At 38.1% G+C, this 26,399-nt stretch overlaps 1 protein-coding gene across 1 annotated transcript in view; it reads right to left on the bottom strand.

Moving 5' to 3' along the window:
- HAUS1 (HAUS augmin like complex subunit 1) overlaps positions 1 to 25,365 on the bottom strand; it is a 983,957-nt gene extending 958,592 nt beyond the window's left edge. Inside the window, exon 1 of the mRNA XM_050767980.1 lies at positions 25,362 to 25,365. The gene's annotated coding sequence lies outside the window, so the exon portion shown is untranslated. The remainder of the gene's footprint in view (positions 1 to 25,361) is intronic.
- Positions 25,366 to 26,399: the final 1,034 nt, after the last annotated feature.

Below are 26,399 nucleotides of genomic sequence, written 5' to 3' on the forward strand. Positions count from 1 at the left end.
TCAATTTCAGCACTGGGATTTGACCACAAATATTATTTTCCCATTGTGGGGCTAATTTCCCTTCACTGTGGTCTCATCTCATGTAACTCTTTATCCATCCATGGTCAAGAGACAGTAATGGTGGTAAATACAGCTTCTTTGACATTTTAATGATTCCAATGATAGTGGTATTCTTCTTTTATTAAGACCTCTGTAAATGCTGTCCTTGAAATTCCCCATGATAAAGATAATAACTTCACAGACCAAGCTGCAGTAGTGCATTCTTTGGCATTTTTACCAGTTTTCTTCTTGTTCCAGAATGGTTCAAATAGTATAGGATTAAGAAATGTGTTTTTAGGGTAATTTGGTCCAGAAAGTTCCAAAGGCAATTATAAGAAATTGTTTCCACACTCCAAAATCAAAAATATCCATCTTACTCACTTTAAAAGGAAGTGAGGAAATGGCAGGAGCAGCTCTAACAGAGTCTTCATGAAAAAGACTCAATCCCTTGTAATTAATGGGAACCTCTAAAATCAGAAGCCAAGACCATTAATCATTCAACCAGCTCTCCATAAGGTTGGCATCATCCACTCACCCACACACCTGTAATGACTCAATTCACAACAGGCAAATTTGAACTGCAGGAATGATTCTCAGAACAGCATTTTAAAACTGTTCCTCGCAAAACGTGGATGATCTCATTAAATCAATGAGTTTGTTCTCTTTATAGTCCATAAACTTGGCTTAAAGGCCATTTTTAAGGCTGGGCTTAGTGGAATTGCAATTGCTTCCAGGACTGAAAGTGATAGACAGGGATATTTTTATCTCAATGTGTGGTAGGAATTCTTGGGGTATGTTGTCAGATGGTGAGTTTGATATGCCTAAGTGCCCATGATGCTGGAGGAAAGGAGTGTAGGAGAAAGGGCACCTATATTGGATGGGAGATAGGATTAGATTTCCTTCCAATTCAAAAGTATTGGTGTCTTAGTTATTTCTTGGCATGATATAATTAATTGAGAGACACATAATGGAGCAAGCTCCTCCAGGGACTTCCAGATGGATTGTAAGCGCACCATGGCTCTCCCTGGAGAAAACTTACAGGAATAGAGGTTGTTTCAAACTAGATGACTCCCCTAGCCCAAGGTATTCTGTGCAAGGGTGGCCAGTAATCTTCTGGTGGAGAAAAAAAATCTTATATCTATTGCATCTGAATACTTCTGAGTTCTTCACTAAATCTTAGTAAGCTAGAATTCTTTTGACTGGAGTGCTTAATTACATGGACCTTACTGCATTGGCTGAGCATTCAAATTTGCCAGTAAAGGGGAAGAAAATTCTAGCCAAAGAAATTTTTTAAAATATAGGTTTTCTGGAAGTAGTGCAGACTTAGTCTCCTCTTTTTCCAAAAGACATTTATAAAGCATGAACTACGAAATAGGATTTGTGATAGATGCTTTGTAGACAATAACTCTGAAAACAGCATTATAAGACAGTTGTGATTATTTCCATGTTACAGTGGAGGATACAGAGATACAAAGAAGTTGAATGACAATCCCAAGATGACTCTTCAACCTTCTTCATGATTTTAGAAGAAATATTCACTCCCAGGTCCCAAGCACCCTCATTAGTGAGGAAAAATAAATACCGATAACCAGCAGACTAATTACATGGAACTAACATGGTGGAACCACTGGGATTTTCTACTTGATCTGCAATTATACAAAAAATTAAATTCATCAGGGGAACTCATAGCCTTCTAAGTATATCATGAGTTGGTTATATTTTCTTCAGTTCTAAGGACACTATCTATTAGGAGGTAAACTGTGTTCCCTTAAAACTCATATGTTGAATCCCTAACCCCTTAGTACTTTTAAATGTGACTGTATTTGGTGATCAGGCCTTTAAATAGCTGATTAAGTTAAAATGAGGACATTAGGGTGGGCCTTAATTCAATCTGACTGGTGTCCTTATAAGAAAAGAAAATATGGACAGGCATAAGAAACGGCAAGGAAGAACCCACGCTGAGCAAAGACCATGTAAAGAGGCAGCATAAGAATGGCCATCTGCAAGTTAAGCAGAAAGGAAGCCTCAGAGGATACGAACCCTGCTGGGTTCTTGATCCTGGAGAGGGAGGTACAGGGCACAGACAGCAGTAGAGTTGAGACCACTCCAAATGGACTTGCGTCAGTAAAGAACTCACAGCCCATTCATATGGTCTTAGCTAAAGGATCTAAACAAATACAGTCAATATATTAAAAAACTATGTTCTTGGTTTTTTGCTAGTCATATTCCATATTGTTTACTGAAGAAGTTCTGCATTATACATGAAATCACACATGCACACACACACATACACACGAATACATATATTAGGAGAGATTCTGCTTATATCTCTGGAATCTCAATGATCCAAATAACTATCCATCCAACAGAAATTTCTGTGATGATAAAAATGTTCTATATCTGTGCTGTCCTTTGTGATAACAGCTATCCACTGGCTACCAAACCCTTGAAATGTGGCGAGTGTTACTAAGAAACTCAATTTTCAGTTTTAGTTTCATTAAGTTAAATTTGAGTAGCCCTGGGTGGCTAGTGGCTATTGTATTGGATACAGCAGTTCTAAACCATGTGGAAAAATTAAACGTGGCATTGGTTTTATTTGGAAATGAATAACAAATAAGGCTAAACACAAACCTCAAAAAAAAAAATCAGTGTCCAGTAATATTTTAGTACAGACTCCATTCTGTTTTGCAAACACCAATTTGACCTTTTTAAGAACTAGAAAGCAAAAAGAAGATTTAAAACCTAGAAAATGTGCCTTAACATGTAGTTATATGCCTAAGGAAACATAAAGAATTATAACATTTTAGACATATAGGACATGTTAGAAAGAGATAATTTTGGATTTCTCATTTCTAAAAAGTGGACTGGGTACTTCTTGAAATCTTCACTTCTTGCACAAAATCATTGCATATGTAAGAAAGAAATCAATTACTACGAAGTCATACTTTGTATTATAAACAAAAAAATGAAGAAACTTCCTCAAAAGAGAAACAGACAGGAGAAAGCATGGTGGTGATATGAGGACAGAACAGCATTACTTTGCCACTTGACAGGAAGACTTCCACAGATAATGAAAATTTGAGTGGGAAAGTTATGTGGAAAAATTTTCTTGAAGCTAAACATTTAACCAACAGCTACCAATAATATGAAGAAAGCTAACACCATAAAAGGAAACAGAGATAACAGAGTAATTTGAAAAGCTCTTAAGATATTTAAATATCCTCAGAAAGATAATGGATGAAATATTCTTGAAAAACAGCCTACGAAACAAAAACAGGAGATTAAAATAAAAGTAGGTACCTGAGTGCCCATCAGTCAATGAGTGAATAAAGAAAACATTTTATACGTGTGTGTGTGTGTGTGTGTGTGTGTATATATGTGTATATGTATCTCAAGGAATATTACTCAGCCATAAAAAGGAATGAAATGTTGACATTTGCAGCAACCTGGATGGAATTGAAGAGCATTATTCGAAGTGAAGTAACTCAGGAATGGAAAACCAAACATCGTACGTTCTCACTCATAAGTGGGGAGCTAAGCTTTAAGGATGCAAAGAATGATACAATGGACTTTGTGGACTAGGGGAAGGATGTGAGGGATGAAAGACTACAAATTGGGTACAGTGTATACTGTTCGGGTGATGGGTACACCAAAATCTCAGAAATCACCATTGAAGAACTTATTCATGTAACGAAATACCACCTGTTTCCCAAAAACTAATAGGAAAAAAAAGAGCAGGTACCTATGACAAAAAAAAGAGTTTTAAAAATATAAATAAAAAATATATATATATAATTAAAAAATCCAGACACAGCTGAAGGGCAAACCAGTAAGGTAGATGTTAGGTTGTATTCACACAGAGGATAGGTAAACAGAAACTTGAGACCAAAACTAAGTGTTATGGAAACTTGATCTAGAAATTCCAAATGCATTTAATAGGAGTTCTACAAATAATTTCTTTAGCAATCATTATCCCTCCCATAGTTCTTTTTCATATCTAAATATCCTCGGAAGCATCTGAATACCCATGCCCTCTTTTTGACATTCCTGATATCAAGTTTCTATTCCAAGAAAGCGGATTTGCTCACTCACTCTGTCACACACTACACTTACCCTGATCTCGATGAAGATTCCCATGCCTTAAATACGTGATCCCAAGTAGATGCTAATCAGAACTCCACCATCCTGCAAGGACCACCTGCAGGCACATCTCCTGCACGAAGTCACATCTAGCTCATACTGATCCTCTCCTTGGCTTTCAAAAATGTGATACTTATTTAATACTCATGGTATTTTCCACATTGTCTCAATGATTTCACTCATAACTGACACTAAATGCTTAGTTTGTGCCTAACATTTTATATTGGCTATTAAACTTTATACTCAAAACAATGCTGCTAAGTAGACATAAATTCTCCCATTTTTCAGGTACAGTATCAGAGCCAGGATAGACCAAAGACTGCAGTATACAGTTGTGCAGGTTAGGCACTGTGCAAAGCGGGGGTAAGAAGAGGAAAAGTGAGACCTGATAACCTATTCTCTGCTCAACAAGCCAACAATGTGCCCTGCCTGGGGAAAAGGATGTCCTATTCTAATTTGTCAAAGGCACACTTGGGATTTTTACTGCAAGAGATCTAAGTCTATCTGCCTCTTATCTGTACATACACCCCTTATTTAAAAGATGGCAAAATGAATCCCAGAGAAATAAAGTGATTTTCTGAAGCTTACAGAGCTAGTGGAATCCGAGCTGGCATTTCAGACATTCCATTGCTCTGTCACCCTACTTGGATTGCATTTCACTTACATTTTGTTATCCACCTTGTTTTGTTTATCATTGCTTTATGATTGTCTCTTTGGTCTATATCTTACACCTACAGTAAACTGTGAACTCCTAGAGGTCAAGGACCATTTCTTATACTATCCCAGCACCATATAGCCTACACTGAGGCATAGAGAAGATTCAAGCAGACATTCCTCAACTCAAATAGAATGCTTCTTAGAATGAAGTTGCCCTGTGGGCCTGTAGGTACCTCTGCAACAGCACTTGGTCATAGGCTCTTGAGAATACACCAATCTGTACTCATTCCTCTGGGAGGAAGATGGCACCAGCTCCTAGCCAAGAAGTTGTTCTGCCATTTTAGGGTGTTTACTGTTATCACTGGCTTCCAAACAGAGGCAGACTTATCTGGAAGAAATTCTTTGAAATTTCCTTTATCCTTTTCTTTTTGTTCATGCCTAATTCCGTCTTTAAAGCAGTATAAAAAGGTATAAAGAATCACTGTGGAATCAGACCTTACAGACTCCAAGAATAATAAGTTACATATGTCTTGAAAGGTTTAGGTGTAAGATGAATGACATAAATTCCAGGCATAGTTATGGAGTCAAGAAAAGCAATATTATTTTATATAAATATATGTAGAGATATATATATATATCTCCACATATATATGTATTTTATGTAAGAATAAATGGGAGCTTTTAGTAGTTCTCATGCCTGAGGTTATGTGCCAATAAGTGGAAGATCTTGGAAGGAACTCCTAGTCTGTCTAACTCTTAATCCACTGTTTCCTTCTCTCTTCACAGCTGCTGTGCCCTGGGGGATGAGGGAAACGTGGTCCCCTAAAACACTATCAAAGGTTACTGCTTAAACATTTCCCTCAGCCATATATGAAGGCTAAATCAGATAAAGACTCCAGGAAGTGTGCAACAGGTAAGGCATCTTGAAGAATTAAAAATAAATTCTTCTAATCATCCTTTAGAACATTAAAGGAAGAGATCATATCAGAGCCAGGTAAAAATTCAATAATATCTTCCCCACTAGTGAAGCAAAATGATCAAGAAATTCAACTCTGATCCAACCCACAGGCAAATGCAGCCATTCTCAAAAGGATCCTGTCTTCCCAAAATAAATGTCTGCTCCACTTGAGTTAAGATTAGACATACGTCCATTCCAGCTGTTGACACAGAAGCCTCTGGCAAGCAGGGTGGAATCTAGAATCTTCTACAGAAATGGCCAATCTCTATAGACATCCCCTAAAATACCTGAGGCTGAAGAAATAAAGTGTCTCACTATTTCTTCCACATCAGTATCCCCTATCCCTGCCCCACCACCAGCTACACTTAAACAAGCAGCGCAGCGTGAGAAAAAAACTGCCTCTCTCTTCGTGACTGATTTCTAACATGAAATGGCACAAATATTAGATAGCTTTATTTTTTATAATGGCATTAATTTATGAGATCTGTAGACTTGTCTCAGCAATATAATATTCATTGTCTCCTTTATCCATTCTTCGGACAGATATACACTGATTGTCTAGTACTACATTGTGCTAAGTAGTCAGACATAAGACAAGGTCTCAGTTCTCAGTAGCTCCATAACTAAGCTATGGAAAATATTATTATCCTTTCTTTGATGAATAAAGAAGTAGACACCAGGAGAGGGTAAGTGACTTTCTAATGTTAGTGTTGTAGGAGAAGAAAAGCCCAAGCCCAAGCCCAACTCTTTCAGAGATGTGAGTTCCCTTTAATCCTCATTCCCTTCAAGGCAGAAAAGCCTTAGGGCAGTTCATTACTGACTTATTCATACTGCTATTGTGATTTTTCTCCAAGGGTATTAAAGATATATGAATAATCATGGGAGGGACATTTATTTTTGGACTTGGGGCAATAATTTTTCGTGTGATAGGAAAGAAAGAAGTAGAATTTAACCAAAACTACTTTTTTTTTTTTAAGATGGAGTCTCACCCGTCACCCAAGCTGGAGTGAAATGGCACTATCTTGGCTCACTGCAACCTTCACCTTCCAGGTTCAAGCGATTCTTCTGCCTCAGCCTCCCGAGTAGCTGGGATTACAGACGCACGCCACCACACCCAGCTAATTTTTTGTATCTTTAGTAGAGATGGGGTTTCACCATGTTGGCCAGACTGGTCTCAAACTCCTGACCTCATGATCCACCTACCTCTGCCTCCCAAGGTTCTGGGATTACAGGCGTGAGCCACTGCACCTGGCCCAAAACTTCATTTTAAACTTTTTTTTCCCCCCTGCATGAGCTATTTTGATATGAAAAACAACCTGCTGAGACAACTGTTTTTGTTTTCTACCTGTTTACTATAATTCTGCTTCCTGTCATTCCAGACCTGTGTTCTTACAACAGGTCTCATTTCTAATAACTTCTTATGCAAACCTAGACATAAAAGCATTCATATTCCTAGAAAAGAATATTTATTTAATTCATTTGCTCAAGGAACTTAATTTTTTTTCTGTAGAACAAAGTCTTTGTAAAGGATGGAGATCAAACTCCTTCAAAATTATTCCAATAATCAGGCCCAATCTTCCTACACATTCAGTCAATATTCATTAAGAATTTAGGCTTGGGATGCAACAGTATAAAACTCTGAGTCTTTGTATCCAAGGAACTCCTGGGTTGGCAGGTGGGGAGAGTAAACGGGAGCAGAATGGTAAGCAAATAATTATAACACTGTCTGAAAATTCCCTAGTAGGAGCCCCTGGTAGGCAGAGAAATAAGTCTTCAGGAGAAGTGGCATCTATTATCTAGTTGACCAAATAATCTTTAGGCTGAGTGAATAAGAAAGGCCTCCTGCATATTGCCAAGGCAAATCAACAGATTCAATGCTATTCCTATTAAACTACCAATGACATTCATCACAGAACTAGAAAACTTTTAAAATTCATATGGAACCAAAAGAGCCCAACATAAGAATGATACAATGGACTTTGGGGACTCAGGGAAAGGGGAGGAGGGTGAGGGATTACACACTGGGTACAGTGCACACTGCTCAGGTGATGGGTGCACTAAAATCTCAGAAACCACCACTAAAGAATTTATTCATGTAACCAAACACCACCTGTTCCCCAAAAATCCATTGAAATAAAAAATAAAACTGAAAAAAAGAGCCCAAATAACCAAGGCAATTCTAAGCAAAAAGAATAAACCTGGAGGCATTATGTTACCTGACTTCAAACTATACTACAAAGCTAAGTAACACAAACAGCATGACACTGGTACAAAAACAGGCACATTGACCAATGGAACAGAATAGTGAGCCCAGCAATATTGCTGCACACCTACAACCATCTGATCTTTAACAAAAATAACCAATGGGGAAAGGAGTTTCTATTCAATAAATGGTGTTGGGATCACTGGCTAGCCATACACAGAAGATGGAAACCGGACCCTTTTCTTATACCATATACGAAAAATCAACTCAAGGTGGTTTCAAGACTTAAACATAAAACCTAAAACTATAAAAACTGTGGGAAGACAACCTAGGAAATACCATTCTGGACATAGGCCTTGCCAAAGATTTCATGATGAAGATGCTAAAAGCAATTGCAACAAAAACAGAAACTAATAAATGGGGCCTAATTAAACTAAAGAGCTTCTGCAAAGCAAAAGAAACTATCAACAGAGTAGACAGACAACCAACAGAATGGGAGAAAATATTTGCCAACTGTGCATCCATCAAAGGTCTAATATCCAGAAATCTACAAGGAACTTAAATAAATTTACAAGCAAAAAAAGAAACAATCCATTAAAAAGTAAGCAAAGGGCATGAACAGTTTTCAAAAGAAGACATACACATGGCCAAGAAGCATATGAAAAATGCTTACATCACTAATCAGTAGAAACATGCAAATCACCACCACAATGAGATACCATCTCACACCAGTCAGAATGGTTACTATTAAAAAGTCAAACAATCACAGATGCTGGTGAGGTTGTGGAAAAAAGGAAACATTGGAAAAAAGGAAACATTTATCCACTTCTGGTGGGAAAGTAATTTAGTTCAGTCGTTGTGAAAAGCAGTTTGGCAATTTCTCAAAGAACTTAAAACAGAATTACTATTCAAGCCAACAATCCCATTATGGGGTATATACCCTAAGGAATAGAAATTGTTCTACCACAAAGACACATGTACAAGTATGTTCATTGCAGCACTATTTACAATAACAAAGACAGGGAATCAACCTAAATGCCCATCAGTGGTAGAGTAAAATGAAAAAATGTGATACATATACACAATGGAATACTATGTAGCCATAAAAAATAATAAGATATGTCCTTTGCGGCAACATGGATGGAGCTGAAGGCCATTATCCTGAGCAAACTACCACAGGAACAGAAAGCCAAATACCACATGTTCTCACTTATGATTGGGAGCTAAACTTTGAGTACATGTGAACACAAAGAAGGGAACAATAGCCACCACAACCTACTTGAGGGTGAAGGGTGGGAGGAGGGTGAGAATTTGAAAACTACCTATCAGGTACTATGTTTATTATCTAGTTGACCAAATAATCTGTACACCAACTCCCACAATACACAATAACAAACCTGCACATGTACCCCTGAACCTAAAATAAATGTTTAGACAAATTAAGTATACAAAAAATCAATTTTTAAAAAAGAAAAGCTTCCTGGAAGAGGAAATATTTGAATTCCTCTCCACCTAGTCTTCCTTTTCAGTCAGGCCAGTCTTCTTACTATTCAATGTGCCAGTTGTGTATATTTTTGCCTTTTATTTTGGCTTAATTCAATGACTACTATTTATTGAACATTTACTATATCCTAGACACTGTGTTATGGATACAAAGTTTTATCACATCATCCCTCAAAACACTTGACGTCACTGAGAAAACTAACTTTCCATATTCCTCATGTATTTACTCAATACATTTAAAAGACTTAAAATAGATACAAAACATTGAGGTCTGACATCATCATTTCCTTTGTTCAAATATCCATCTTCAAGGACAGGTCCTCCATGAGTTTATTCTATTATCTCCCAGGACTCGGAAATACCCCTGCATGTCTGGGGCCCCATTATATACTGTTTTATTCTCCTGTGGTGTTACCTATATAGATTGTATTTCTGTATGGTGTCATTGGTCAATGCTCAGGGATCTCATAAGAAAAGCTTCCAAGGAGTGTGTGCTGTGTTGCTACCCAAATGATTTTGTAAAGGGGGTTGTTAATTCTTTTACCCAGAGTCCTCTTTATGATGGTTAGTAGTCCTCTTAAGAGACATTCCTAGCTACTGTTAATGTTAGGAGAGTTCTGGGTCTCCTGAACAAGTCATCTTTTTGAACCTGGTAAGACAATATATAATTTGCATGATTCATCAGTTTTTTTTCAAGGGAAACTAAATTATATCTTATAACCAAATTTGTGGCCAACGCATAGGAAGTATTTGTGAAATGTTTGGTTCCCTTTACTTCTTTCCTCTCTCTCTCCCTCCTCTTCCTTTCCTCCTTAATTCCTTCTTTCCTTTATTTACCATTTTGCTATTTTTTTTTTTTAACATATCCTGGTAAGGTACCTGAAAGTCTCTTCTAGACCAAAAAAAAAAAAAAAAAAAAAAAAAAAAAATCCCTCCTAAATAAATAAAAATAATATTTGCATTGTTCTTTAGTTATCTAATTCTATAACATAAGGCTAGTATGGGACTAGGGATTCACCATAACTTTAAGGGTTAGATTTTCTGGGAAATGTCTGGCAGTTTTCCTGTATTATGAATGCCAGAAAATGTAAGCGGAGTTCTTTGTAGAAAAGCAGGAGCAAAGTTCTTCTTTTGCTTCATAATAGGAGCAAACTGAAACAAAGCTGAGGTATAAATTTCAAAGAACAATCCTGAAGTCGTTGAGTCTGAGGAGCAAAAAGATAAATTCAGGCCTTGAAGTTCACACCTACTGGGAGAAGGTAGGAAATGGGGAAAACTGACCCTTTTTAAGGTTCCCGATTTGCCAAGCTTTAATGATATTCCTTTCCTTAAACTTTATTGATTTTGATAAACTCTTAACTCTGTCTTGCTTTAGGGAAAGCCATAGAAGTATATATTTTTATGTAAAAAATGTGTAGAATCAACATTTATTCTTTGCTGAAGATCTGCAGAAGATATGGAAAACACATTTATTGAAAAAAGATTCAGTAACCAACATTCAGAGAAGCACAGGTAACCAATGATTAGCTTCATGCAGCTGGAATCAGGCCAGATCTCAGTGACCTCTGTAGAGTGCATTCCATCTCATTGAAACTACCAGCCTAGCCACTGAATAAAGTAATAATGCTGCCCACACACAGGTTTCTACTCTCCGGGTGTAGACTATCCAGCAAGTTGTTGATCCAGCATCCAGTTCTCTTCTGTCTATAGTTCACATTAAAGTTGGCCTTCTAGGCCAACAGTTACCTGGCTTTGTAAGAGAGATAGGTAATAAGATGATGGAGGGTTCCATGGAAGAGTCTCTCTTTGTCTCCCTTTTTTTCCATAGACTACTCCATTTAATAATTTCTGTGGGGATACATTTTATCATAAAGGATTGCTTCTTTGGATTCAAATATTTCTGTCCTTCTAAGTCTCCATATATCTGTATAAATGAGTTTCTCTAGTGTTTTATCCTGAAGGCTTTCCTTTCTGAAAGTAGGGGACAATTGCCTTGCTATTAAAGAGAAGAAGGGAAAGGGGCAGGGGAGGGAAGGAAGGGGGAGACAGAAAAAAGAGAGTAAGAGAGTTTAATTCCAAGAGGACATACTTATGTATGGATATATGTCCCATCTTTTAATCCCTGGGATGATCACAGAAACCACAAACCATGCGAGAATAGATTTAAAGTGATTCTGAGCTTATGGCGCCCTGGGGATCCAGAAAAAAAGTAAACTTTTTCTAGAGGAAAATATATTCATCCTAAGATTTTGGGAACATACACAGATATGTTTTCGAGAGAGAGGACTAGCCCACCATCAAAATAAACGGGGACACAAAATAAGTGAATACATCCACAAAGCAGCAGAAACATCAGAAAGAAAAAAATACACTCACAAAGAATTTACAGTTAAAGGCTGGGTGCGGTGGCTCAAGCCTGTAATCCCAGCACTTTGGGAGGCTGAGACGGGCGGATCACAAGGTCAGGAGATCGAGACCATCCTGGCTAACACGGTGAAACCCCGTCTCTACTAAAAAATACAAAAAACCAGCCGGACGAGGTGGTGGGCGCCTGTAGTCCCAGCTACTCGGGAGGCTGAGGCAGGAGAATGGCGTGAACCCGGGAGGCGGAGCTTGCAGTGAGCTGAGATCCGGCCACTGCACTCCAGCCTGGGCGACAGAGCAAGACTCCGTCTCAAAAAAAAAAAAAAAAAAAAAAAAAGAATTTACAGTTACATAAAATCACATAAATACTACAAAATAACCATGTTTACTACATCTATGTATAAAAAATATTAAAAGCTTTAGAAAATATATTTAGGGAATAGGAGACCCCCCCCCAAAAAAGGCTGGCAAATTAAACAACAACAACTTACAGATAGCTGGCTTCTGCTTAGGATGCAGAAAACTGAAAAATGTATCCTCACTCTTAGAATGAAGAAAAGTGGATAATCTATGAAAACATTATTTTTCTCGAAGACCTCAGAGAGCTGAGTTTGCAGGACAACTGAGTAGCCTGAAATCCAAAGGAAGGGAGAAGTCTCCAAGGAAAGACAGGACACAGCACTTGCTCATCAGGGGTAGGTGCCAGGCATCCTGCAATCTGGTAAAAAAACACTCAACTAAAATTTGTAACAATTGCTAAAGAATAATCATTACTAAAGGATAATGTGAAAATATGGAAACACTCGGAGACACAGACATAAAAAAAAATGAGTACAAACTCTAAAGATCTTTTCCACAGACCATACTGTTGACTCACAAGAAAGATGGGGGCAAGGTGAGAAAGATTAGAGAAAGCCTCCTATGTGTTGCATGCCTGGAGGAGGGAAGAAGCAGTAACTTTAGGAAAGGCAACAAGTCCCACCTGGATTCTACTCTTCTAGCTGCCCCGCGGAACAAAAGGCTTAAGCTGCTGCAGGAAGTACAGAAAACCTCGCACTGCTCAGGGCACAAGTGGAAACACATCATAGCTGGGGGAATAGAAGAGAAAAAAAATCTTAATCCCTGGGGAAGGGAAGAGGTCAGAAAAACATCACTTGATTAGTGTAAAAGAACTTGTACTATTGAGGGAGAGGCAGGATCATGGAGAAGGACCTGTACATAAGACTCAGGGACAAAGAATTTTCTTTTCCTAAGACTAAGGCTGAATAAGGACAACAGAGAATTTCCACCTGCTCTTCCCTCCCCAACCAGCCTAGCAAATACTGAGGAAGAAATAACAGCAGTTTAAGGGGAGGGGAGAGGCAAGAACAACTACAGTGAGTCTCTCTGGGCCTTAGGCACAAATAGAAGACCCAATGCTAATGGTGAATCTGACATTGTCTTAGTCCATTTATGTTGCTATAAAGAAATACCTGAGACTGGATAATTAATAATAAGAAAAAAGGTGTATTTGGGTAACAATTCTGATGTCTGAAAAAGTTTAAGATTGGACATCTGAGGAGGGCCACAGGCTGCTAATCCCATCTCTACTAAAAATTAAAAATTCACGGCCAGGCATGATAGGTCATGCCTGTAATCCCAGCACTTTGGGAGGCCAAGGCGGGTGGATCACCTGCAGTCAGGAGTTTGAGTTTTATGGCAGTAGGTAAGAGGGGTGCCAGCTGTGCAGAGATTACACGGCAAGAAAAGAAGTGAGAGATAGAGGTGCCAGGTTCTTTTTAACAACCAGCTCTTGTGGAAATGAATAGAGAGATAGAGCTCACTCATTACCATGAGGACAGCATAGAGGGAAACAAGTCATTCATGGGGGATCCACCCCCATGACCTAAACGTTTTCCATTAGGCCACACCTCCAACATGAGACATCAAATTTTAGCATAAGATTTGGAGCAGTCAGACAAACCAAATTATAGCAGACATTAAGAAAATAACCCTGACAAAACCAGTTCCTTTTTTCATGTGCAAGGTAATGCCAGAGGAATTTGAAGCCTGTGGTAAACAGAAGGTAAATATAGCAATAACAAAATCCAAACCCAGATCAACTCCAAACTAGATTGACTCAACATCTCCACCACCACAGCTAAAGGCATAGGCATGATAAAGTAAAAAGCATATCAATTTCTAACAAAAATAGTATTTGTCTTAGCCTTTAGAGTCCTACACAAATGCTCATCTTCCAAAAAATATTATAAAGCAAAAATTCAAACAGCACACTATCAAGAAAAAAAATCAATAAAAACAGACTCAGCTATGCCCCATATGCTTCAACTACCTGATAAGAAATTTAAAGTAACCATAATTAATAGGCTAAAGGCTTTAGTAGAAAAGGCAGGGACGTATGAACATATAGAAAAATTTTAGAGAACAGAAAGATGGAAATTATATGACTGAACCAAATGAAAATGCCAAAAATTAATAAAAGAGAAACAAAATATACAAAAATGTCTTTGATGAACTCATAAAAATAGCAGAGAATAGAAAAAAAATCAGTGAACTTGAAGATAGATCAACAAAAAGCACCTAAACTAAAACAGAAAGAAATAAGAATAGAAAAAGCAAGCAAGCAAGCAAGCAAGAAAAAGAAAAGAAAAGCAGAGAGACAGAAGAGTATCCAAGGACTGTGGGACAATGTCAAACAGTCTAATGTATATATGACTGAAATTTCAGAAAAATAATAGGAAGAAAAAGGAGAAAAATATGTGAAAGATATAATGACCAAAAATTTTTCAAAATTAATGAAAACATCCAAATCACAATTCCAAGAAGTACAGTATAGAGAACATCAATCAATATATTTATCTATATCCCCAAAATACACCTACAAAAATCATATTTGGACTGTTGAAAATTGAAGATAAGGAGAAAACTCTAGAGGGAGCTGGGGGAAAGTAGATGGGGGATACATTACATATATTGAAAGAGAGAGAAGAATTACAGAAGACTACTCATCAGAAATTATGCAAGCCTCAAGAGAATGGAGAGTAATTTCAAACTGCTAAATTTTTAAGATGTCAATAGAGAGTTCTCTACCAAGTGAAAATATCTTTTAAAAATAAAACTAAAATAAAGCTAAAATATATTTCGTATACAAGCAAAAATTGACAAAATTCACTACCAACAACACCGCAAGAAATGTTAAAAGAAGTTTTGTTGGCAGATGGAATATAATACCAGAGAATAAACTGAATCTGTGAAAAGAAATAAAAAGCAATGGAAATAACATAGGGTAAATATAAAATTTATTTTATTCTAATTTTTATTGCTGTGGATATAACTTTCTAAGGCAAAATAGTAACAAAGTATTTTGTGTTTGTTGCATGTAGTAATAGCATAATGTATAATAACTATAGCATAAAAGACAGATGGAAAAAAGTGGGAGTATGGTGTCATAATGTGCTTACACTACACATGAAGTGGCATACTATCTTTTGAAGGCAGTCTGTGACTAATTAAAGATGTGTACTGTAAATCCTGGGGCAACTGCTGAAAAGAAAATTTTAAAAGAGATATTAATTATGAGCCAATAATAAAGATAAAATAGTATACAACAGAAACATAAACAAATGAAACAGCATGGAGAACCCTAGAAATTAATCTATTATGTACAGCCAACTGATTTTTGACAAAGGCACCAAGAACATACATTGGAGAAAGAATAATCTCTTCACTAAATGGTGCTGGAAAAACTGGATATTCATGTGCAGAAGAATAAAGAATAAAACTAGACCCCCCACTTCTCCCCCTATAAAAAAAATCAACTCAAAATGAATCAAAGACTTCAGTAAGACCTGAAATTGTAAAACTACTAGAAGAAAACATATAGAAAGCACTTTGGGGCATTCGTGTGAGAAAATATTTTATGAATAAGGCCTCAAAATCACAGGCAACAAAAGCAAAAGTGAACAAATGAATTATATGAATCCAAAAAGTGTCTGTATAGCAAAGGAAGCAACCAATACAGTTAGAAGACAACCTACATAATGGGGGAAAATATTTGCAAAGTATACATCTGACAGGGAATTAATATCTAGCATATACAAGGAACTCAAGTATCTCAACAGCAAAAAAAAAAAAAAGGGCAAATGATCTGAATGGACATTCCTCAGAAGGAGATATACAAATGGCCAACAAATATATTAGAAACGCTCAGTGCCACTAATCATCAGGCAAATGCAAATCGAAACCACAGTGAGGTATCATCTCACCCCAGTTAGCCTGGCTATCATCAAAAAGACAAGAAAGAACAGATGCTGGTGAGGATGTGAAGAGTGAACTCTTACACATTGTTGATGGAAATGTAAACTAGTACGGCCACTATGAAGAACAGTATGGATGTTCCTCAAAAAACTGCAAATAGAACTACCATGTAATTCAGATACTGAGCATTTATCTCAAGGAAAAGAAATAAGTATCTTGAAGAGACCTCTGCACCCGCATGTTTATCACAGCACTATTCACAATAGCCAAAATATGGAATCAACCTAGGTGTCCAACAACAGATGAGTGAATAAAGAAAATTTAGTATACACAATGGGATACTATTCAGCCATAAAAAAGGGAAATCTTTTAATTCAAAGCATCATGGATGGAACTAAAGGACATCATGTTAAGTGAAATAAGCCAGGAACAGAAAGTTGAACATTACATATTCTCATTCATATGTGGAAGCTAAAAAAATTTGACCTTTAACCAGTAAAAAGTAGAACAGAGGATATTAGAAGTTGAAAAGCGTGGGGGAAAGGGGAATAAAGAGAGATGTGCTAAAGGATTCAAAATTACAACATGATAAGGGGAATAAGTTCTAGTGTTGTACAGCACTGTAGGATAGCTATAGTTAACAATAATACATAGTTTCAAAGAGCTAGAAGGAGGATATCCAGGGCTGGGTGTGGTAGCTCACACTTGTAATCCTAGCAATTTGGGAGGTTGCAGTGGGAGAATTGCTTGAGCCCCTGAGTTCAGGTCCAGCCTGGGCAACACAACGACTAAAGCTAAGGCTGAATAAGGACAACAGAGAGTTCTGGCCTGCTCTTCCCTTCCCAACCAGTCTAGCAAATATTGAGGAAGAAATAACATCAGTTTAAGTGGAAGGGAGAGGCAAGAACAACCAGAGTGAGATTCACTGGGCCTTAGGCACAAAGAGAAGACCCAGAGCTAATGGTGAATCTGACACTGTCTTAGTCCATTTATGTTGCTATAAAGGAATACTTGAGACTGGGTAATTAAAAATAAAGAAAAAAATATTTATTTGGGTAACAATTCTGATGTCTGAAAAAGTTTAAGACTGGACATCTGAGAAGGGCCACAGGCTGCTCATCCCATCTCTACTAAAAATTAGCAGCCGAGGCCGGGTACGGTGGCTCACGCCTGTAATCCCAGCACTTTGAGGGGCCGAGACGGGCAGATCACGAGGTCAAGAGATTGAGACCATCCCGGCTAACACGGTGAAACCCCATCTCTACTAAAAACACAAAAAAATTAGCCCGGTGTGGTGGCAGGCACCTGTAGTCCCAGCTACTCGGGAGGCTGAGGCAGGAGGATGGCCTGAACCCGGGAGGTGGAGCTTGCAGTGAGCCGAGATCGTGCCACTGCACTCCAGCCTGGGTGACAGAGTGAGACTCCATCTCAAAAAAAAAAAAAAAAAAAAAAAAAAAAAAAAATTAGCAGCTGGGTGCAGTGGCTCACACCTGTAATCCCAGCACTTTTGGAGGCCAAGGCAGGTGGATCACCTGAGGTCAGGAGTTCAAGACCAGCCTGGCCAACATGGTGAAACTCTGTTTCTACTAAAAATACAAAAATTAGCTGGGCATGGTGGCGGGTGCCTGTAATCCCGTTACTTGGGAGGCTGAGGCAGGAGAATCACTTGAACTGGGGAGGCAGAAGTTGCAGTGAGCCAAGATCGTATCACTGCACTCCAGCCTGGGCAACAGAGTGCGACTCCATCTCAAAAAAAAAATTAGCTCGGCATGATGGCACATGCCTGTAGCTCCAGCTACTCAGGAGGCTGAGGCAATCCACATTCCTAGGCACCCTGGTCCTAGTATGAAAGAGAAACGCATTAGCCAACATTTTTCAGCCTTCTAGAAATGCTACATAAAACTGGGGAGTACTAAATGGGCAGATGGCACTGATCCCAGTGTCCTAGTATTAACATTTTAACATGTCATACCTTAGCAAGACTTTGGTACTTATTCCATTCTCTCTGAACCATCTTTTGTCTTGTACTAGCTCTGAGGTCTAGATTTAAATCTCAAAAGCTCTAAAGCCTCTTGGGCATCTGTTCTTTTGACTATTTGACTGTTTCTCTAGATGCTGAGCCTGGTGATCTACTCTCTTCCTGTTCATTCCCATCATGTGTAGGAATCAGTTTCTGCTCTCCTGCTGCCTCCACATTACTTGATATCCTCCCGAGGAGCCAACCTTTCCTCCTCACCTAACTTAACTGTGTTGTCCTGCCTGAGCACATTCCTTCATATCTTACCAACATTGTAGAATCCAATTATGTTGGTCCTTTTTGGCTAACATCATCATTACACCACAGTAACCCAGTCCTATTTGAATCTTAAACCACAAGAACGTACTAAGGAGACCAACAAAAAATCTTAGGGGAATATAACATCCCAGTAATTTTTAATTATGATGAATTAATAAGAAGTATAACATTGGGCAGACAGTAATTCTCCTATTCATTTTTTCCAGGCTGTATCTGTAGCAGGCAGTGAAGCCTGTCTTTTTTTTTTTTTTTTTTTTTTTAATAATTGGTATGTGCTGTTGTTCAAGGGTGGACAGTTGCATTCCCACAATATATCACACTGCAAGTCCCTGACATGCCTTTCTTTCTGGCTGCTCCAAACTGGAAGGAACTCATGTATTGCTATTATTATTGTGATTATTATTGATATTGTTTCTGACTTTTCTGTTTCATTAGCATTAACTAAAGGGTCCTGGGCTTTATCTAGGCAGAAATCTAGTCACAAGGTAGGCGTGATGCATGCCCCAGGCCCTCTGACAGCACAAAAGCAGAAATTCAAATGAGAAGACATCAAACATAATTTTTCTAATTTGTAAGGACATGAGAATGCTTTGTGATTGCCCAGCTTCCAAAAACAGGTGGGGAAGTCACTTGAGGACCCACCAGGACCAGGCATAATGGGGTTCTCAGCCCAGATCAAGACACTCATCTATAATCAAGGAAGCTTGTGATATAATTAGCAGGTAAAGGAAGGGTGACAAGTTCAGTTTGGCAACAGACAGGATGTGGGTGGTCCTGTGTTTCAGAGACATGTAAGAGTGACAATAACACCCTATTAACCAGATGAGAGGAAGAGTTCTTATAGGATGTGTGAAGGTAAAGAAATAAGACTAAACATGCAGAAAACAGATCAGAATATATGACCAATATTGTTCTTCACAAGAGATACCTTGGCATCTTGAAGTAGTGGAAAGAATATTTTTTCTAGGAATGAGTTCATCGGGGTTCTAATCCAGGCTTTGTGGTTCCATAACTATATGTCATGGAACAATCTACCTCTGCCCCTCTTTTGGTGGGTGTTTCTTCATTTGCAAAATTAAGAGTTTGTACCACATGGTTTATCAGTTCTCAATCCCCTTTTGCATGCTGCCATGCTACTCTCCTGACTCAATACAGTTCTAGAATGCCCCTTTTCAGTGCCTTCAGAGTTTATTTACATGCATGGCCATATGCACCCATGTACACATGGACACACACACACACACACACAGTTGAGGCAATCATTTCAGGGATACATCTTGCTTATTCATAACCCAAATTGTATCTCTAAGTCTGACCAGTCACCTTATTTCCATCTTGGCTCCAAGTGGCTCTTAATTTTCCTAAAAATTAAATCAGATATGGACTCAAATAGCTTTTGTTTAAATGCTTACTATATGTAAACATTCTGCCAGGAAGTTTATGTCCATTTTGACCATTCTCATATTATTAAAGATACATGAAACCAACAATACTAGCCCCACTTAATAAAGGAGGAAAAAACAAGGTTTAATACTTTGCAAAATTGTACAACTGCAAGGGATAAGTATATTTTAAATATTTTCTAACTACAAATTAAAGAATAAAGACTTACTTACTGATATTTATCAACATCTTTGAAATATTTTAGTGCCTACTGACCATGTCATCTCTAGTATGACATTCTCCCTGTCTATTTCAACTCTCTCTTCAGAAGTGATTGTTTGACCCATTGAGATTGTCTCCTATGTCTCCTACCATCTCATCATCTGGTACATAATTCCTTTAGAAAAAACAAACAAACAAAAAAAAACCAAAAAAAAACAAAACAAAAAAACAGAGTCTCACTTTGTTACCCAGGCTGGATTATGAAAGCACCATCTCTGCTAACTGCAACCTCTGCCTCCTGGGCTTACGTGATCCACCCACCTCAGCCATCCGAATAGCTAGGAGCAGGTGCATGCCAGCAGGCCTTGCTATGTTTTTGTTTTTTGGAGCTGGGGGAGTAGAGACAGGGTTTCGCCATGTTGCCCATGCTGGTCTTGAACTACTGGCTCAAGTGATCTGCCCAGCTTCCCAAAGTTCTGGAATTACAGGTGTGACCCACCTCGCCTGGCTGTTACAGGATTCTTAATCAAATGTGAGCTCGCTGAAGACAGAAATTACATCTTACAACTTATTCTGGAATCTCTAGTACAAATCACAAAACCAAGAAAATTATAGATGCCCAATAAAGAAGAGATGAATAACTATAACTCTTTCAAGAGCCTAGTTGTATTCACAGGTATACAAAGTTAAATTCCATCGTTTCTCGTATGTGCTTAACATCTTTCAATGAAAGCTATAAGAGAAAGCAGAAGTCCCAACATATTCATTGCAGAGACACGAAAGAAGGTATGAAGGAGAAGATTCTGATCATCTTTTTCTTTCTCTCTGTTAATGGGGTGGTGAAGGACAGAGCACAACATACTGTACTTAATGCAGATTCTGTTCAGTGAAACAATGATTACAATCAATTTGACTACTAATGTGACTTATCTTGTAAATTGCTGGGTCATTAACTTCAACAACATCAATGTGCTGTCACTATCCAATTCCACCAAATTAGTGTCCGAGGTAATAGGAGGACGAATGTATTAGTGCATTATTGGTGGCTAATAGAGATGGCAAGTCTTTAACGTGCTGCAGAGAGCAGCTGAGGCGCCAGGAACCAAGAAAACAAGGCTAAGAGAATGTATGAAGAGATCAGAATCTATGACATGGTGGTGCATCAGGGCTGCTGCAGGGACTTACCTGCCCTCTTTTCCTTGCTGCCTGAGATGGCAGAAGAGCTGGGTACTGGGGAGATCTCAATCTATGGCAGAAAGAAGGAACATTCTCACTTGGGGCAAAAGTGCTAAAAGGCATAGCACTGGATCATCCAAGAATAATGGGCCTGTCTTAAGGTCAGGTTCTGAAAGCAGGATGTTTTCCTGCCAGCCCTGCAGTCTACAGAATGCAGGGGAGCACGTACTCATGCTGCACACTCAGGCACATTCCTCATAACCTTTAGATTCATAACCTGAATCTAAAGTCGTCATAGCAATACCGAGCCCTATCCTGGAAGTTACTTAGCAAATTGCATTCATACGCAACTTGAGGATTCTTTGACACTTATTTCTGGAGAAAATAAAATATTTGCATTCATGTTCTAGAGGTAGCCATTTTGCCCTTCCTGCTCACCCTTTCTTGTGCAGAAGCTACTCTACTCATAGCCCAACAAGGACAGCATCCAACCACATGATCCTGCCCCTTTGCCACAGTTCTTTGAACCAGAAATGAAAACTTCATTGAAGCAGGTCGGGCATATTCTCTCTCTCAGGAGAGTGGAATGAAGTATGGAGACTGAGGCAGTCTAAAGTTTCAGGCACCAGAACTGATAAGGTGGAACTGGGCCAGGATACGAGAGCCACTTTCATGCCAACATTATAGGGGAGCAGAATCTAAGAGCCTTGCAGATGTCCTAATGGAGAAAGGAGAATGAAAAGCTCCAGCAGAAGTACAGAGAGAAGCTGAGTCTCGATGATGGAGAAAGAAAGGCTTTTTTTTTTTTTTTTTTTTTTTTTTTTTTTTTTTGAAACAGTTTCACTCTTGTCACCCAGACTGGAGTGCAGTGGCATGATCTCGGCTCACTTCAACCTCCATCTCCCAGATTCAAGCGATTCTACTGCCTCAGCCTCCTGAGTAGCTGGGATTACAGATGCCCTCCACCACACCTAGCTAATTTCTGTATTTTTAGTAGAGATGGGGCTTCACCATGTTGGCTAGCCTGGTCTTGAGCTCCTGACCTCAGGTAATCCACCCACCTCGGCCTCTCAAAGTGCTAGGTTTACAGGTGTGAGCCACTGTGCCCGGCCAAGAATGGCCTTTTGACAACTTTCAGGTGGTGAGCATAATAACCACTGTATAAGTACAAATGGGTTCTATGCACTTCTCCCATATCTTTTTGCTAATTGGCTTTAGTGGGTTTCTGTTTCATGGACCTAGCCAGCCCCTATAATAATCCCTTCATGATTGTCAACAAACATTTATTGGTCACTTGCTGTGAGTAGCAGACTAAACCCTGCTGAAGACATAAAAAACGGAACAAGAAAGTGATTGCTTTTCAGGGAATTATAATTGAGTTGGAGAGTTTTTCTTATTGAGCAGAATTCTATCTTTCTTAGTTGAAAGTGGAACTTGTGGGAGACCAGGGTTTGTGATCTGTATTGTCCTTTCTATGGCGTAGAGCCAAGGTGGAAAATGTGAAAAAGAGTACATGCAAGACATACTGTGTTGGGTTGGATTCAACAGTCCTGAAACCATCATCACCACCACCATTGCTGGCTACCTTTGACTGTGGGCCCCTTAGGAAGCTGGCCCTGGACTTCTGTACTCTTACAGCTTCCATGTGAGGTAGTTACTGTGAATATATCTGTTTTAAAAGGTGTCACAAGGACCAAGCTAGCCCAACTATCAAGCAACAAACTGGGATTGAAACCCAACTAGGATGTCCGCAGAGTCTTCTGTCAGCCATTTCCTCCATCTTTCATCTCCATGTTTACCTCTCTTCGGAGGCCATGACCCTATTCTCTAGCCCCTTTTCAGGTGGCCCTTGGCCTTCTTAATCACACCTCTAATCATTAATGTGCCTTATATTAGTATTTTTTAACTCAAGAAAAAATTAAGGTATCATTTATCCTCCCTCTAGGGGGATTTGTAGTGCATCTGATTTCTCCATCTGAAAGGAAGAATATTTTCTCCCAGTTATAAAAGTTTTGGCATCAAGAAAAAGATGTATAAAAACCAGCATCTTTGATGACAATCCTGAAACCTCGCCCTTCTCTACCTGCAAACAAAGGTTTCTCTAAAAGTTTGAACTCTTTAGGAATGGTATTAGAATTCTACTGAATTCATGTGTTTCTTTTTTTATCTTCATTAATATATAGGGCAGAAAACCATCTCTGAGATCATGTTTAGGTTTCAGTTACTTTATTTTGGAATGTGCTCTTGTCCCTTACCTAAGGAAAAGATCCAATAGTATGTTGAGATTGAACATTGGCAGATGTCAGTATAATCAATGCATATGTATCACGAGCAATTATCTATATCCAAGACCTATTCTATACAAGGTATGTAGCATGTGGTGAAGCCAGCTGTCACAAAGTCTATCGCTTATAGTCATTGAGGGTGATAGATACAACCATTACATGTATTGTGGCTTAGGGCTTAAGGTTGATCCTGAATAGATTTTCCACATCCTAACAAAGAATTACCACCACAGAGGTTGCCACAAGGTGACAGATATGGCTCAGCATAGCGACTTGCCACAATGGATTAGACATATATAAATTATAACATGTAGATGCAAAGTTTTATAAAATCATTTTTTGGGAAATAGCTATATATTCACAGAGGGCTGCAAAAAAAAAAAAAATGTACAGTGAAGGTCCAGTGCACCATTTTCCACAGCCTCTTCCAATATTAACATCTTATACAACTCTAGCACCATAGTAAAGCCAGAAACTTGATATTAGTATAATCCATAGTTCATTCAAATTTTACCAGTTACAGATGCACTCATTTGTGTATGTTGAGGGATGCAAATTTATAGTTCTGTGAAATATTATCACACGTGTAGCTTTGCATAACCACCACCACAATCAAGACACTCGACCATACCATCACCATGAAGATTTCTCTTGTGCTATCCTGTATAGCCACACTCACTCTTTCCTTACCTTTCCCAATATCCCTAATCCCTTCAAACCACTAATTTATTCTCCACCTCTATAAGTATGTTATTGCATGAAAGTTACATAATGGAACCAATACGTATCCTTCTGAGATTGGCTTGTTTTCACTTAGCATAATTTTCTTGAGGTTTGTCCCAAGTTTTATTTGTCAACAATTTGTTCCTTTTTCCTGCTGAATGGTATTCCATGGTATGGGTAACCACAGTTTATTTAACTATGCACCCATTGAAGGATATATGGGTAGTTTCCAGTTTGAGATTATTATAAATAAATCTGCTATGAACATTTGTGTGCATGAAAATAAGACTTTATTTCTCTGGAATAAATACCCAAGACTGAAAATTCTGGGTGTATGTTAAGTAGATTTTCAGTGTTGAAAGAAACTGCCAAACTGTTCTGAAGTAGTTATATCAGTTTACATTTCCACCAGCAATGTATGAGTGATTTGGCTTCTATGCATCCTTGCCAACATTTTCCCTTGCCATTATTTTTCATTTTAGCCATTCTGATAGGTGTGTAGTGATATCTTGTTGTAGTTTAAATTTACATTTCACTAATGGCTAATGATGCTTACTATCTTTTCATGTGTTTACTTGGCATCTGCGTATCCTCTTTAACGAAATGTCTGTGCAAGTTTTTTGCCCATTTTCTAGTTGGATTTTTAAAAATATTCAGTTTTGGGACATACAGTGTTTTTGCTTTTACTTCAAGCCTTCTATTTGGAAGATAATTTAAAAAAATATTTGTATATTACATTCTTGATAAAATTTAATCTTGACCTGGTTATTCTTTAAAAAGTGATGTACACTAATAGGCACTCAGCTGTTTTCTTTTGCATTCACTTAGTAAATACCTAATGAGTACCCTGCCTACTTTAATAATTAATCATGTATCTACATTTTGAATCTCTAATTAATTGATATGTCCCTCTACAATCTACTGCATCCTACTTCTCCAACTTCATCTTTTGCTACTCTATCCATTGACTATTGTGCTTAATTACCTTCAACTTCCAACTTCACCTCAAACATTCTATATCTTTCTTGACTCTGCATTTAAACAAGCTGCTTTCTCCAGCTGGGATGACTTTTGCTCCTTTCTTCATGAAGAAAACTCCTACTCAAACTTGAAGATCCAGTTCATATATCATCACCTCTATGAAACCTCCAAACCCCCCCCCGTCCTTTAGTCACTCTTACTCCATTTTGCTGGACCCTGGGTTACAGCATTTACTGCCCTATCAAGCTTTTTGATGTCTCAAATGACAAAATTTTCACATTAACTTCTGGATTTCTTCCCCTGTAAAATAGCTGACACGGCACACTGAAAGTAGGAGGCTGGTACCCTCTGCCTAGTGCCTTGGTCCTGAGAACCGACTGTGTGTTCCCAGGTTTGGTAGTTGAACTTTTCATTGTGATTATGTAATTAAATCATGTATTAAACTGATGATATGAGTGTCAAAAATAAAGGTTGTTGTTTTTCCGAAAATTAAGTTAATTGGTCTGGAAAGACTTGATAAAAGCAAGTCAAATTAGGTATGAGTGAAAAGTTATAAAACAGTGGGGTTAAAAATAAAACGTTCTAGAGGTATTCAGCATTCAGATTGTTTTGATGCAAATATCTTTAACTTTTCACTCTTCCTCAAAGCAAAAACACTAAAATTAGAAATTGAACATAATGCATTATAGACATGGTTTATGTAAAAAGACCATGTAAAACACCAGCTATTGAACCCATACACAAAAGGCATTGATGTTACATTATAATTGATTAATGATCATTTTAAGCTAAACATACAGTATTTATAGCATTAGCAATTTTACAATTCTTTTTAACTTTCTCAATACACAAAATACTGGTTCAGATTATATCAGTTGACATGGCTTCTATTATGTTTTCCATTGAAGCTTATCATTCGAAAAGCCTTTTTGTTTACATGGTTCTTACTAGATTGAGAGCTCCTTAATGTCAGGAACCTGGCATTTTGCCTGACACATCATGAGTACTCAATAAATTATTGTTGAATGAATTAAAAGAAATCTGTAAAACAAATTTATAAAAATCAAAAGAAAATTGTATCTTAAGACCTTCATGCAATTATTTAATCCAATTCATTCAAAGAAGTTATCAGTTTCAATTATCAATAGTCAGTTCAGAGGAGTTCATTCTCTTTCTTCCTTGCACAGCTCCACATGCCCAACAGAATTTGGA

This window comes from Macaca thibetana, chromosome 18, assembly GCF_024542745.1.
Source record: "Macaca thibetana thibetana isolate TM-01 chromosome 18, ASM2454274v1, whole genome shotgun sequence".
NCBI classification, from domain to species: Eukaryota; Metazoa; Chordata; class Mammalia; order Primates; family Cercopithecidae; genus Macaca; species Macaca thibetana.